The 14,644-nt window shown below is 36.4% G+C and overlaps 1 pseudogene across 1 annotated transcript; it reads left to right on the top strand.

Moving 5' to 3' along the window:
- Positions 1 to 12,802: 12,802 nt before the first annotated feature.
- Positions 12,803 to 14,481, top strand: LOC148546872 (uncharacterized; annotated as a pseudogene). Its single transcript, XR_015900140.1, has 2 exons — positions 12,803 to 12,936; positions 14,050 to 14,481. The product of XR_015900140.1 is annotated as an uncharacterized LOC148546872 (transcript).
- The last annotated feature ends 163 nt before the right edge of the window (positions 14,482 to 14,644 follow it).

Here is a 14,644-nt window from a genome sequence, read left to right as displayed (position 1 = left end):
TAGACCAATTCTTCTTGTAATTTTCTGTACTCCTACATACTCTTATTTTTTATTAAATTAATTTGTACTTGATGTAAAAAATTTGAAATCACATGACTATTTTAGTCATTTTGCATAATATTTTAGTTTTATCGATGTCTATCCGAACATGATACATGACATTACATTAGTGGCTTGTCCAGCGTATCCAAACGCAATACACAAAAAATAATTTTTAGTGTATCTGTTCTATTGTCTCTATTTTATGTCATGTAATGTCCTGTCTCCAAAAATAAATGTAGCCTTAATGAACACATTTTTAACGATTCTAACTTGGTATTCTGTATAATTTGCTTGTTTTGTTAGTTGATATAAATGGAATCTAAAATACGGTGCACCAAAATACTTGGACACCATACACAGGTTTAATTGGATAGTCGATTACCTTGAGCATTCTTTTTTTATAGACTTCTATAGTCTTGTAGTGAATTTTTTGAGCATTTCTTTTTGTATAAACCACTGTACTCTGCTGCAATTTATGCATGTTTAAAATTCTTCGTATACCACTATATCCTTGTAACGATTTATAAAAAATTTTTCAACTTAATCTATACTATCTCTGTAGCGGATTATGTGCATTTCATAAACGTTATATCCTTACAATGGTTTATATAAATATATAAAATGTTTCAAATGTGTAACATACAGTTTTTAAAAAGTTATAATTACGTAATTTTAAAGTCTATTTAATATATTTATGGTATACTGTGTAGTTTGCTTGGTTTATAAAATCATAATTTTAAAATCTGAAATATGCTGGCCAAAACATTTGGATACCATGCACAGGTTTACTTGGTTGGTGGATTACCTTGAGTAGTTATACTCCTGTAGTTAATTATCTGAGCATTTCTTTCAAAACCGTTTGTATGTATATATAAATCAAATTCTTAGTGAACACATTTTCAATGATTCTAACTTGGTATTCCGTGTAGTTTGCTTGTTTTGTTAGTTGATATAAATGGAATCTAAAATATGATGGCCAAAATACTTGGACACCATGCACATATTTAATTGATTGGTGGATTACTTTGAGCACTCTTTTTTCATAGACCTCCATAGCTTTGTAGTGAATTATCTGAGCATTCTTTTTTTAGTTTATGCATATTTAAAATCTTTAGTAAATCACTATATCCCTGCAGCGATTTTTGCATGAAAAATTTGTCAACTTAATCTATGGTATTTTTGTAGCGAATTACATGCATTTCATAAACGTTATACTCCTGTAGTGTTTATATAAAAATATACAATGACTCAAATGTGTAATCGTTTTTAAAAAGTTGTAAATAAATAAATTTTAAAGTCCATTTAATTTATTTACATAACTTGCCCTAAATATAAATTAATAATATTCTAATTTCAAAATTAAATGTCGTTGTTCCTATAACAAAGACGGTGCTGTGAAATGCTTGTAAACTCTATTTCCAAAGAGATAAAACAATGAACATCAAACACAAAAGTACAAAACTAATATAAACCATGATGAACATTGTATATATATTACAAGTGGGTGGCTATTCTGTTGGGCCAACTGTGGGGAGCTCTCGACCACTAGGGAGATTTCGGAGAGGAATCAGGCGAGATAACATAAGATGAGATGACACCACATCCAATTCAAAACCTTAAGGTAGTAAGTTAATGAGTCTCTCATCTTATAAACTCCTTACTCTTCTTTGCTTTCTTTGATGTGAGACTAACTTCAACACTCCTCACACTTGCAACACTAACATATTCGAGTTTGTAGGCTCTTGTTTTTATTTTGTTTTTGTTTTCCTATATAAATAAAATAATAATTAGAATTCAGAAGCAAATAAACTATTCTAATATGTGAAAGTGTTTTGTTCATCGAAGTACCTGTTTTAAAATTTTTCGAAGACTAATTTAAAAAGGGACTGTTGTCTTTACTTATAAAAGTAAATATTTTAAGATTATTTTGTATATTTAAAAAATTAAAAATCTAACAAACGTTTCATATTAAAAATTTTAGAGATGAATTTAGATAATTATTTAAAAAGAAAAATCAATAAAAACAACGTCGTTTCAAAGTTAAAAAAAAAAAGAAAAAGGACAAATTAGTCCCAGAGCTTTTATTTCGTAGACAAATTTGTCCCTCAAAATTTAAAAATACAAGATCGCCCCTCACTATTCAAAACGCATGACGGATGGGTCCTTCCGTGTAAAATGCTCCTTCAGACGTAACGGAGACAGCTTATGTGTCGCTTATTTGGCGTTGACAGGGGACCACTACCATAACGGTGTACAGGTGTAAAGGTCGATTGATATTAGGGAGAAATTCGTCCCTGGATGAAAAAACGACGTCGTTTTGCTTATGTGCCCTATGTCTTCAAATTGAACCCAGTCGCCATTGTCGTTGTAGTTTCTGTGAGAGCTTGAGAGTGGTACTGTGTTCAATGGCCAGTGACGGAGCTTCATCCAGCACACAACGAGTTCCACTGCCGTCAACCATTAAATGCGTGGAAGTTGGAGAAGAGAAAGACGAGATTGCTCCGACGTGTAAATGTGGAGTGTATGCTATATTGTACAAATCGAGGACGGCGACGAACCCCAATAGATTGTTCTTTGGATGTCCATTCTTTAAGGTAAGTTGGTGATTTTGTTTTATTAATTTTGATTATACGAATTTTCTTTATATGATTTTTGTTTTGATGATGAACATGCAGTTGAAAAATCCCAGTCATTGCGAGTTCTTCTTATGGCTGGATGACCATGTTGCAACAATAGCAGCCAAAGAGAAGTTTATGACTAAGAATGAGGTTGATGATCTGAAAGTGTATCTTGGGAAGAAAATAGTGGAACAGAGACTAACTGATTTGGAGAAGAAGTTGTTGTATCTAGAGATGAAGAAATATGTTAATGTGTATTGGGTTGTTGTTGTAGTGGTTAGTGCAATTTTTGCTTCCATTATTGTCAAAATTGGTTGAAAAGTTGAAAAGTAGGTCAGAAAAAATGCTATAATGAGGTATGGGATTAGTTACCATGGGTTTTATCATTTTCAGACAAATATAATATATTAAACAATGTTATATCCAGCAAAGTGATGAAAAATGTGTATGAAACTATTGAATTAAGCAAGTTAATGGCATAATCTGTAGACATATGATTAGATAAGTAAAGCATATATTAATGTCATGAAAGAGATGTTAATGTCATAAAAGAAGTCTAAACATGTAGTGTAGTCTGCCAAATAAAGCATAACTCAAGTCTGTGGGTTATACAATCACATTGTTTCCAAAAAGAGTTGCTCGGTAAATCACACTATTTCCAAAAAGATATTAATGTCATAACTAAAGTCTAAACAGGTAGTGTTAACTACTAGGCTTGTTCAGCTCTGGTGTGGGGATGAACTTAAGCAACCGTTGAGTTACTTTGCCTGCTGGTGCTAAAGTATGTGGAGAGGCTCCTGGTATAGTTGGTTCTTGTGGAAAAGGTGGATGCCATTCAGGTTGGGTAGGTGGTACAGATGAAGAGGTTTTGTTTACCACAGGCTTCCTCCTTATGGATTGCTTAGGTCTAAAGGCTTAGGAGTTGGTCGTGATGAAGACTGGGCTGGAGGCCTAAATAGTGCTTGTGGAGGCTTTTATGGTGTTGCAGACACTGCTACTGATGGTCCAGTTGCTTGCTCAGACATCAGGGCAAAGGTTGTATTCGGATTACCCTGCAGCAAGTTTGAAAGAATTGTGAATATCTCAAAAACAATAAATAGAAGCCAACAAAGTCTATGAGAGGATACCTCATTAGCAAATAAATGGTCAATAGAATTCTGTTCAACATGAGGAAGGTTGGTTGCATTAGGGTTACTCTGCTCCCCAGTCTGAAATGCCATTTAGTGTTAAGAGTCTTAATGAAGCATATAATAAAATGTGACGTATAAATCCCTAATGAATTACTGTTAAGACAGATAAAGTACTAAGTAAATTTTAAATAGACAATTAAACCCCTGAAGTTATTATCGGGTGGACTGTAACATCCCTGAGTAACTATGAACTACCTCTCCTTGAGGGGTTGACTGTGACAATGGAAGCACCACAAGTGAGAGGCATTTGTTGGCATTCTTCTTTGGCTTCTTCGTCTTTGGCTTCCAGTTTGGGTTGGATGGTGCTCGTTTGCACGTCTTGTAGTTATGTCCCCTCTCACCACACTTGCTACATGTGACATAGAAACTCCTCTTTAACTTGTCACTATCATGACAGCCTCAGCTGGGTCTTTCTGTCTGTTATGGACCTTGGGACGACCAATTGGCCTTTTTAATACGGTTGGAGCAGGTCTAGTATACTCATACCTTGTCCAATATTTCTCACTAATTACTGGCTGGATGAAGTGTTCGTAAGTCTTCTTAATAGTCTTCATACACAGACATGGATGAACATAATCCTCAGGGTTATCATGTCATTTTCTAACTGCAGCTATAGCATGAATGCATGGAATTCCTTTACGGTAAAACAACAATAAGACAACATTAAATGTCATAAGCAATGAGCCAATCAAAAAGACACAAACATTGATATTCACAGCATGATTAAATTTCAGCAAGATTGACCAGTGAGTTGCCATCTATTACATGAGCAGCTATGCTTGATTAGATCCACATCGACTTTGGAGCCCTTGTAGGTCACTTCAAAACGTTTGCACTTGTTATCACCAATCCGCTATGCTATCCATTTGTTGCTTGATTTGATGATCCTTTTCAACCTCTTCTCTTGCACTGACGCAAGTTTCCCTTCATGAGTCCCTAGTAGTTTCTTGTGTTGAACCATTCGCTGTAAGACCCATAATTTAAAAAAAATATATATATTATTATGAGTTAATCTCAACTTATTTATTCATTAAAGACATTTGTTTTTAGAAAATTATTTTATTAAAAGTAATTAAATCAAGTTTTGACAATTAAATTAGAAATTTTACTTAATTTTATAATTATTGAATAATTTTCTATATTTAAGTTATAGAGCTTAACATTTGTAAAAGAATAAGAATTTTATATGATTTAGCTAAATAATTGAGATTTTAGAATTTAATACTTTAATTTTATAAAGAAAATTAATTATTTTTAATTTTAAATTAGAATACTTAATTAAAATCCAATTAGCAAATTGATAAATAAATAATATTTTTAAAATAACTTTAAAGAATTAAATTAGATTTTAAATTTATACATTATATCATAATTTTTATTAGAAATCATGTGTAGCTTTGGAAACAGACTTCATTAACAACCTTCTTGCACCATTATTATTATTATTATTATTATTATTATTATTATTATTACTCCATTCAGCCACACACATACAGACACCCATACCTCCCATGTTTCCTTCAGTAGCCGCCATTACCCCCTTACCCTCCTAACTCCTTCACATCGGTAACACACACAAACCCACACATACTGAGACAGAGAGAAAAGAAAGGAAAGAGAGAAAAGAGGGCTGAACGGAGAAGAAGGAAGGGAGGGGGACGACCGCCGCCGACGCGTCTTGCCATAGCCACCGCCACCGAGCTGCCGGACCGAGCTAAGAAGGAGAAGAGGCCGCTGTTGTCATCGAGCTTGCTGTCGTCCATAGCCGCCGCCGTTGTACTCCAGCTCGTTGCCACCATCGCGGACCGCCGCTGCCACCGCGCCATTCATCGCCGTCGCAAGGAAGACCAGGACCGAGGGAGAGAGCCGCGTGAGGAGTCGCCGTCGCCGCCGTTCGCGAGAGAGAGAGAGACACGCTGCGCGGGAGTTGCCGTCGTGGGGTGTGTTGCCGTTGAGAAGCTGTCGCCGCCAGATCCGCCGTTGTCAGAGCTTCTGTCCGAGTCCTGCCGCCGGAGAACACCTCTGCCGCCACTGAGATCTGCCGCCGGTGAGGTTTTAAGTTGGTTTTCGTTTCCTTTGAATTTCCGGGAGCTTAATCATCGCTGTATGTTTGTTTCAGTCGCCGTTGCCGGAGTTCTGGTCGTCGCCGCCGTTCGAGGTGGCTGCCGGAGCTGCCGCCAAACCGGTTCAGCGACCGCCGCTGTTTCATTTTCTTAGTTCGGTAAGTATTTATGTTTCGAAAACCCGTGTTAGTATTCTGTTATATTTGGTTATAAACTCTGAGGTTCTGGTAACGTAGGGTCGTGTTTTGAGCGTTGCATGTCGCTCTTAAGTTGCTGTGAGTGCTGCGAAAGTGATCAGGGACTGAGTTTGTGGTTGCTGATGGTTTCGGGTTAAGAGAAACGGTTTTGTTGACGCATTTTGAGTTATGGTTTCGACGAGTCAAGGTAGGGGTTTTTCTTAAAATCTAATTTCTATTACAGAGTTGTGGTAAATAGATATTAATGTGAGAGAACATATGCCTGTGATTATAATTGTCTTCTAAATGTGGTTGTTTGCTGGACTGAATGACTGATTGCTTGATTACTTGAGTAGTTTGTGATTACTGAAAAGAGATTAGTTTGAAAGGTTATTTAGTTGATTATTATGAAAAATGGCTTTTCTTGGTTTTGAAGCTATTTTTGATGATGTAAAGGAATTGGCTTTGAAAATGGTTTAATTTTGAGTTAGTGACTTTATAAATGACTTTATAAATGATTTAGTATTTGAGCTGGTTTGATTTTAAAAAGAGATTTATTATGGGCACTGATTCGCTTTGAAAATAATTTGATATTGGAACTAGCTGAATCTTGGAAAATGATTGAGGTTTTGGAAAGGTTTGAGAAATGTTTGGATGGGACCCGAAAAGGGTGGCAGAATCCAAGTTTTAGAGGAGATGCTGCCGAAATTTTATAAAATTAGAAATTTCATTTGAAGTAGTTATTTTAAAAGGTTTAATTTTAAGCATTAAATGATTTGAGATTACTTCATTTAATCAAAGAAAAAGTTATGTTTTGGATTGAGAATTGTTAGTGAACGAAACGGAAAGAGGGATGATGATGATTGATTTGAAATATGATTTTTAAATGAATTTGGAAATGGGATATGGATTGGCAAATGATGATGACATTGAGAATGGCTTAGATATTGATGAATGATGAATGAATTATTTATGTTGCTTATGAATTTGAAATATCTGAGATACGAGGTTCCCTGGATTCAGTGCCGTGGCTTGCCACCACGTGTACCAGGTTGAAAACTCGATACTCTGTTGACCCTACGACGTAAGTGTGACTGGGCACTATATAAATTCCCGGGAATGTTACCCCCATTGAGCAATATTGATTATTTGAGAAAAAACTATGCATAGACTCTTGGGGATGCACGTCGGGGGACAGTCTAAGGACAATTCAGACTTGTCGGGTTGGCTGGATAACCGACAGATGAGCCTCATCAGCCATAGGACAGGCATGCATCATATGCATTTGTATGCTTTGCTTGGATTTGAACTTGTTTTGGTTTGCCTAATTGTTAAACTGTTCTTAACTGCTACTTGAACTATTTGCTGTAACTGCTACCTACTTGTGCTTTCCTTGTCTGTCTTGCCTGTGTTTGTCTTGGCGTGCTATTTTTGAGAATGAACTTGGATGCTGAATTAATGATTGTGTTGTTTGACTGCGTGGTTGATTTCTGATTGAGATTTTCTTATAAGGAAGGAAAGATTTTGGATTTCTGAAAGATTAAACATTGTTTCTTTAAAAAGGGTTTTGAACGATTTCCTATTGGTTTTAAAAGATTCATAAGACAATGATAATCACTGAGCTTGAAAACAGTTTCTTACTAAATATCTTCTTATGACAACTTTGAAACTCCGTGGTGAGACCGTGTGGTTAGGTTCTCACCCCCCTACAGCTTTACCTTTTCAGGAACCGGATGAAGAAGCATTAAGAAGAGTTATACTGCATTTGGTTTATATGCTGTTGTATTATTTAGATTATTTTCTTCCCTCGTCTTTGTTATTACAAGTTTGTAAGAGGGATAGGAATTGTATGTTTTATATTTTCTAATATGTTGAGTTATTATGTTAGGAGTCTTGTATATGAATCTATGCCTGCTACTTTGTTTTTTTTAAGATAAAGTATTTACTTCCGATGTTCAAAGAAATCAGCGATACAGTGTCGAGTCACAGGCTCCTATTTTAGTATTTAATATATAAAGTAGTCGTAATACTTTTTGCTATCAGAGTGGCGCAGCCGGAAGCGTGACTTCTGATAGTGAGGGTGTTACATTCGCCGCATGATATAGCACCGTAATTCCTCACACATTGTGAGTATCGGTTTGCATCTATACTTCAACACCTTTGCATTGAAAGACTCGCACATGTTGTTTGTTAGGTTGTCGACCTTCGAACCATGGCTGAAGTAGGCTCTAACCCAAGTAGCAGGATCAAATTTCATGAGGTAGACCCAAGCATCTTGTTCACTTCTTTCAATCTTTCCATGGTTGACTTGAATTCAGAGATAGTGGTGCATCTTGCACAGTCTCACACTATTTTTCTGATATACAAGTCTTTCAATCGATTGATAAAATTCTTTCACATGTGCGTGACACAGTTTCTGACATGTGCATTTAGGCATGACCTCTTTCAGTCAAGGTTCTGAAAACCAGTTTGAACCGGCCAGTTGAACCGGTCAAGTTTGAACAAAACCTATAATTGAAAGATTGAGAAATCGGAGTTGGACCATTGAACCGGCCGGGAACGGGTCGGTCGAATCGAACCGTGACTCGGCCAATTTTTGAATTTTTCCTAAAAACGGCAGCATTTCCTTCTTGCAACCCTAACACCCTAAGTTCCGTAACCATTACCACTCCAGAGTCTTCCCTATACTCTCACAACGCGAAGCATAACTCCCTCGAGCTTCTCCAATCCTCTGTCGTCTCAACGTCATCGAAGCCACCGGCGCAAGTTCCGTCCAGCCCCCGTCGTTGCCATGCCTCCATCGCTGCCAATCCATCACCGCCGCTGCTAGGGTTTGTTGGAGCTGTGCAAAGCCATCGTTGTTACTGTCACGTGAGGAAGGAAGCAAGAGAGACCGAAGCTGCGAGAGAGGAGAAGTCACCCCGCCGAAAGCTGCTGCTGAAGACCCCATGTTAAAAGCGGTTATGCTTGAATCTTTGAAGGTTATTCTGATTTTCCCAGTATTGTTGCGATCTGCTACTTTCTTTGCAATTGTCACTAATCATACCTGATTTTCTGGATTTAGAGTTATTTTTTATTGAATTTCTGGATTTGAATTTTGAATTCCTGCTTGATCTGCAATTTCTGTTGATTCTTCTTGTTGTTGTTGTGGTTGAAATTCAAAATTAAAATCTGATTCTTCTTCTTCATCAATTTCATATTCTGCACTTGTTGATTTGTGAACTGATCTTGTGAAATTGAATTTGTGATCTGTTGTTAGATTTGTTGCTAAATTACTTGTTGAATCTGAATTTGCATCGATTTCGGCCTCTCTTTTTTCTTGAATTTCTGTTGATGTTGCTGCCATTTCTTGTTCTGTTGATAGCTGAGATTTGATTGCTTCTTGATCGATTTGTGGTGGTTGTTGTTGTTGCCTTAGTCTAGCTTTAATCTATTCCACTCAATTTTCCATTCTGCAACTTCATTCCAGCAAATTTCTAGCAAGATTGGACGCATATCCGATTGGTAGCAATGATAGAACACAATTTCGAATGTTTCCAAATTGGCAAATGGATTGGGTGCCTTCCATAACTGAAACCATCTCTTGAATGTCTCTTATTTATACTCTTAAAAGACTAAGTAATTCTAATGGGCATAACTAGTACTCTTCCTAATATTAAATCGTAACATGTAGTGGCTACTGTTTATGAATATCAGAAGTATGCAAAATCAACAGAGGATGCTGTTGCTGATGTTCTTAGAGCAGGTGTTTTATTTTCCATTTTCATTTCAAGTGGATGAATGGTTTCACTGAATTCAATACACAATTTTTGTTATTTGTTTATTTTTAGGTGTGGACATTAATTGTGGAACATACATGCTTAATAAGGCAAGCGATTGTAAATATGAATGAATGTGATAAAATTGTGAATATGAATAAATACGATTGATGATAAACTTGGATGTTGACATTTTATGTTTGGTTGGATGTTTTTGTTATTTGACTTGAGTTTGTATTTGAATGAGATCATAGCATTTTGGTTTATGTAGTACTTTTAATTTGGATGATATTTTAAATCTAATATTAAACTATAATTATATTTTAATGTGTTTATTTATATTTTATTTATTATTTTATTATAAAACGGTTTTTCGGTTCAACCACGATCAAACCGGTTGAACCTATAAACTAGTGAACCAGTAACTAGAGCGGTTCGATGACCGGTTCGGTTTTCAGAACCTTGCTTTCAGTGCAGGTAGCAGGTCCTAATAAAAAGGAAACAATCCTCAATTTGCCAAGTTTACAAACAAATACAATTCACACAAAGACTCACAAAACATATAAGAATTGACAAAAAAGGAACTAACCTTCTGTTGATTTGACGTAAAATTCCAACCATGATTGCTCACATCACCAAGATCCTCTTGTAAAAGTGTTAGGAACCACTTCCATGATTCTTTGGATTCAAATCTTGCAACTGCATATGCAACCACATAGAACTGATTGTTAGCATTCTGTGCAACGGTCGAAAGTAGTTAGCCCCATGATGGATTTTAAGAAATGTTCCATCCAGGTGAAGCAATGGTCTGCAGCCACTCTTAAATCTGAGTTTGCAAGCCTCAAAACAAACATACAACATGTCAAATATAAGGGGTGCTTGTGGTTGAGGAGTTACGTCTAGCAATGCAGAAGGCCAGGATTACTTCTGTGTATCTCCAATAAAAAGTCCCTTAATTTTTTCGTACTATTTCCTTTTATTGCCCATCATCCTCTCTCTTGCCTCCTTTACAACTATATACACCATTTTCGGATGCGCAGTAATGTCAAACTCTTCTCTCATAAAATCAATAGCTTCATAAGTGGTCATATGCGGGTGTGTTAGCATCTTTTTTCTCCACCTTTTTGCTGATCCAGTGTTGATTAGCTGCAATGCTTTCTATGTCACTAGCACAAGTGTGCTTATTTCTATAAGTTTTCACTTGAAAGCATTGTAATCGCTTATTGTAAGACAAGTGGTCAATCTAAGGACACTCTTCAGTCTTGCACCCAACCTTAACTCTTTCACTGTCGTTCTTGATCCAAGCCAACTCCCTACCTTTAGCAATAAAGGTTTCCTTTACAACCTTTTTGGACCTCTCAATTGTAGCAAATCTTGTTCCAACCTCAAATCTTCCTTCTCCGAAACTATACTGGTAAGTGAACTCAGGTCAATGATGTTTGTTTCCTTCATCCTCAGATGAAATAGGTGTATGCAGCTCTTCAGATTCATACTCCCAGACAATGTCATCATCATCTATGTCTACACCACTGATATAGTCTAGAAGTGCTAGCCTTGCAACCCTTGCAAGCCTAGCTCTATTGGGCTGTCTTGCAGGCCCACCTGTGTCGAGCTCATGAGCAGGTCCATTCTTTCTTACATTAGACTTTGTTCTCTGAGACACACGTCTTGCTTTTTTTTTTTTGGGTTGTTTCTTGGGCAGAGTCGTTCTCTTAGAGGGATCAGGCACTTGTTTCCTCTTCCTTTTGCCAGTTATAGTCATACTGACACTATCTTCACTACTCTCACTGTTACTTTCATAACCGGAAGGTGGAGCTGCATACAACTCATCCTCTACACTTTCATGACTATCATGCTCACTTGACAAATGATCCAATTCCTCCACTTCAATTCGAACGACGTCTTTCTCTACATCAGCATTTTCTCTACTAGCACCCTCTGCAAGCTCAGGATCATCAATAGGATGATTGAAAAATATATAGAACTCATCAGTGTCTTTGTTTCTCATCTTAGCTTGCTGCATCTGGTTGATTCTTTCATCTCCCTTCAGCACATGTAGTCTTGACTCTATATCCTTTCTCTTTGGATCATACTAATATGCCTCCTTGTATTCTTGATATCTCAGTCCTTTGAACAATGTTATCAAATCACCAAAATTTATAAAATTCAAGTCCATCGGTGGGAACCTCTCAACTTTACCATGTAGATAAACTAACTCACCAGTAGGAACCCTTGAAAAGTAGCTCCTATAATGAAAAACAGAAACCACAACAATATCATTCATCTGCAATATTGTTCGTCACAAAATATTCAGATAATTAACACCAAACCAAACTTATCTACCAGGATTAGCCCTAAACATTATTAAACCAGCACCTACATAATCCCTAAACCCTAGATAACCCATCTTCCATGTCCCTCACTAACTACATTACCCAAAAACCCCAACCCACACATGCATAGCAAATAACGTTAGAAAGCACAAATACAATGAGGATCGCAATAAAGGTATTTACCAGTATACACGACACCCTAAACTACACCAATAAAGTTTTACTGTTGCAACCTTACACGAAAACAAATAAACAGAGAAGATCAGTCATTGTATTTTTTGGAGGAAAAAGATTATAGATATGTCCGTTAGGACATAAAGTGATTGTATGAAATTTATATGGGCTTCTTTGAAATTACGTTTAAACACAAGAATTAAAATCAATGCTCTAAAATAGGGCTGTTTTAAGCGATAGAGACCTATTTGTCTCCAACCTTTTTCACAACAGACACACAAAGCTTTTTCAATGATATCGTCTCGACACATAGGCACATAACACGCTAAATAAGCGTCACATAAGCGGTCTCCGTTACGTCTGAGAAGACATTTTGCACAAAAAGACCCATCCGTCGTACATTTTGAATAGTGAAAGGTAATTTTAAGCAGTCGCCGGCGTTGTTGCAGCCGGTGTCGCTGCTCCATTCTCACCTCTCATGCGTTGCTACTTGCTACCGCCACAGTGCTACTCCATCTCTGTCGGTATCCCTTCTCCGTCCCTAATCGCTTCTCCGGTCTCCACCGAGTGACGTCGTCGACGGTAAGCGCTGGTCCCCTCTCACTTCGTCACTGCTTTCTTCCCAGGTTTTTTCACCTTTTTTATGATTTAATTTATTTTGATTTTTTAAATTATATGCTAAACTCAAATAAATATTATTCATGGACAAATATCTAAAATAAAATTAATAATAAAATTAGTAATCTGATTTTGTTCATTGTTGATTGTTGTTCTTTGTTAGTTGCTACAAAATGAGTCTGTGTCTCAAAGTTTCTCTTTTTTCCTTCTTTTCTGTTGCTGCGATCATTTTGTGTCGAAGTGTTTAGTATTCTACTTGTCACTCATCGGTCAGTGTTAATCTCATTGCACTTGATGACATAACACAGTTTTCATTGTGGTTTGTTGAATGATCTTATATATTCTTGTTAAACTGTTAAAGCATCAAAGTTGTTAACAGTGATCAACAATTAACATTGACAAGTTTTTTGTGATGACTCATGTCTTTTTTTAAGTTAAAAACTTGTTTGTAATTGTTTCATTTGGTGGTGGAATTGCTGGTTGGTGCTCCTATGTATTGTATTTGTGTCTTCTATCATGTTGAAGGTGATATTTCCTCACTTATATAAAATTTTGGTTGTTACATCACAATATTTGGATTTGCGGACAGGAATTTATGTATTATTCATGGATGGAGGAATCTCCATCAATTGTAACCAATTTAACCTTTTTAGATATTATGGACCATCTCTAATTTTAATATATCGAGGAGTACATAGTCTTTAAAAAAAAAACATGTTGGTTTTTTTAGGGGGTGCTTGACTTTCTTTATGCCTAAGTATTTGAATCTGATTTGCTCCACTCTTTAATATTTTGGGTATGGAATAAGTAAAAAAAAACAAAAAAAAGTGTGTGCGCGGGTGTTTTTTTTTGGGGTTGCTAATGAGACTCTTGCCCCTTATGGCATTTGTTAAGGAGTGAAAATTTTTTTAATTGAAAATGCAAACCTAAGTTTTCAATGCATTAACTACTTTGGAAGCATCAAAATTACCATTTAGCAAAGTTAAAAAAGGAAACATACTTATGCTTCAATCATACAAAGTTCAATTGTTTGGATTTAGTTTCACTGCACATTATAATTGTCTTGTGTTGTTACAGAAAACAAATGAGAAATGGTCTGATATGGGCTACAGCTGAGGATTTAACTAAGAACAGAGGGCAGAGTCCTATCACTACTCAGATACTGCAAAGCCTTAACTCGCAGAAGTTGCCACTCACATTTGCTGCTAGTTTAGCGAAGAAAGCAGAGGTTGGTGCAATGTTCTGGGTAGGTTTGTACGAGCGCTCATTGCACAATATTGCTGACCTCATGATGCCGCAGAGTACTCTCTTTCCTTTCTCAAGAAAGGCGAGCTTTCTCCTTGCACATCACCTGATTATTTATTTTTTCTTTTTTAGCAATTTATTTGTTATGCATTTGTTTTTGTGCAAGATAGTTGGGAACTAAAAAGGATATGTTGCTCAATGATCATGTGATAGTTAATTAAGGATTTCATAGTCCCTGTCATGGCTTAGAATTCTAGGCTGGCGCTCGAGTTGGAGGACTATTATTCTGTTGATTGCATTTTCAAAGTCAATCTAGCAAAGCCAAGTTAGTTTAAGCTTTTCTCTCTTTTCTGGGGTGCAAAGTGTATTTTCACAGTGACAACTACTATAAGCAATATATAAACCACCAAATATAGCTTACGGTCTA

This window comes from Arachis ipaensis, chromosome B9 (assembly GCF_059453495.1).
Source record: "Arachis ipaensis isolate K30076 ecotype BB chromosome B9, ASM5945349v1, whole genome shotgun sequence".
Lineage (NCBI taxonomy): Eukaryota > Viridiplantae > Streptophyta > Magnoliopsida > Fabales > Fabaceae > Arachis > Arachis ipaensis.
This window is presented reverse-complemented; position numbering and strand designations above follow the sequence as displayed.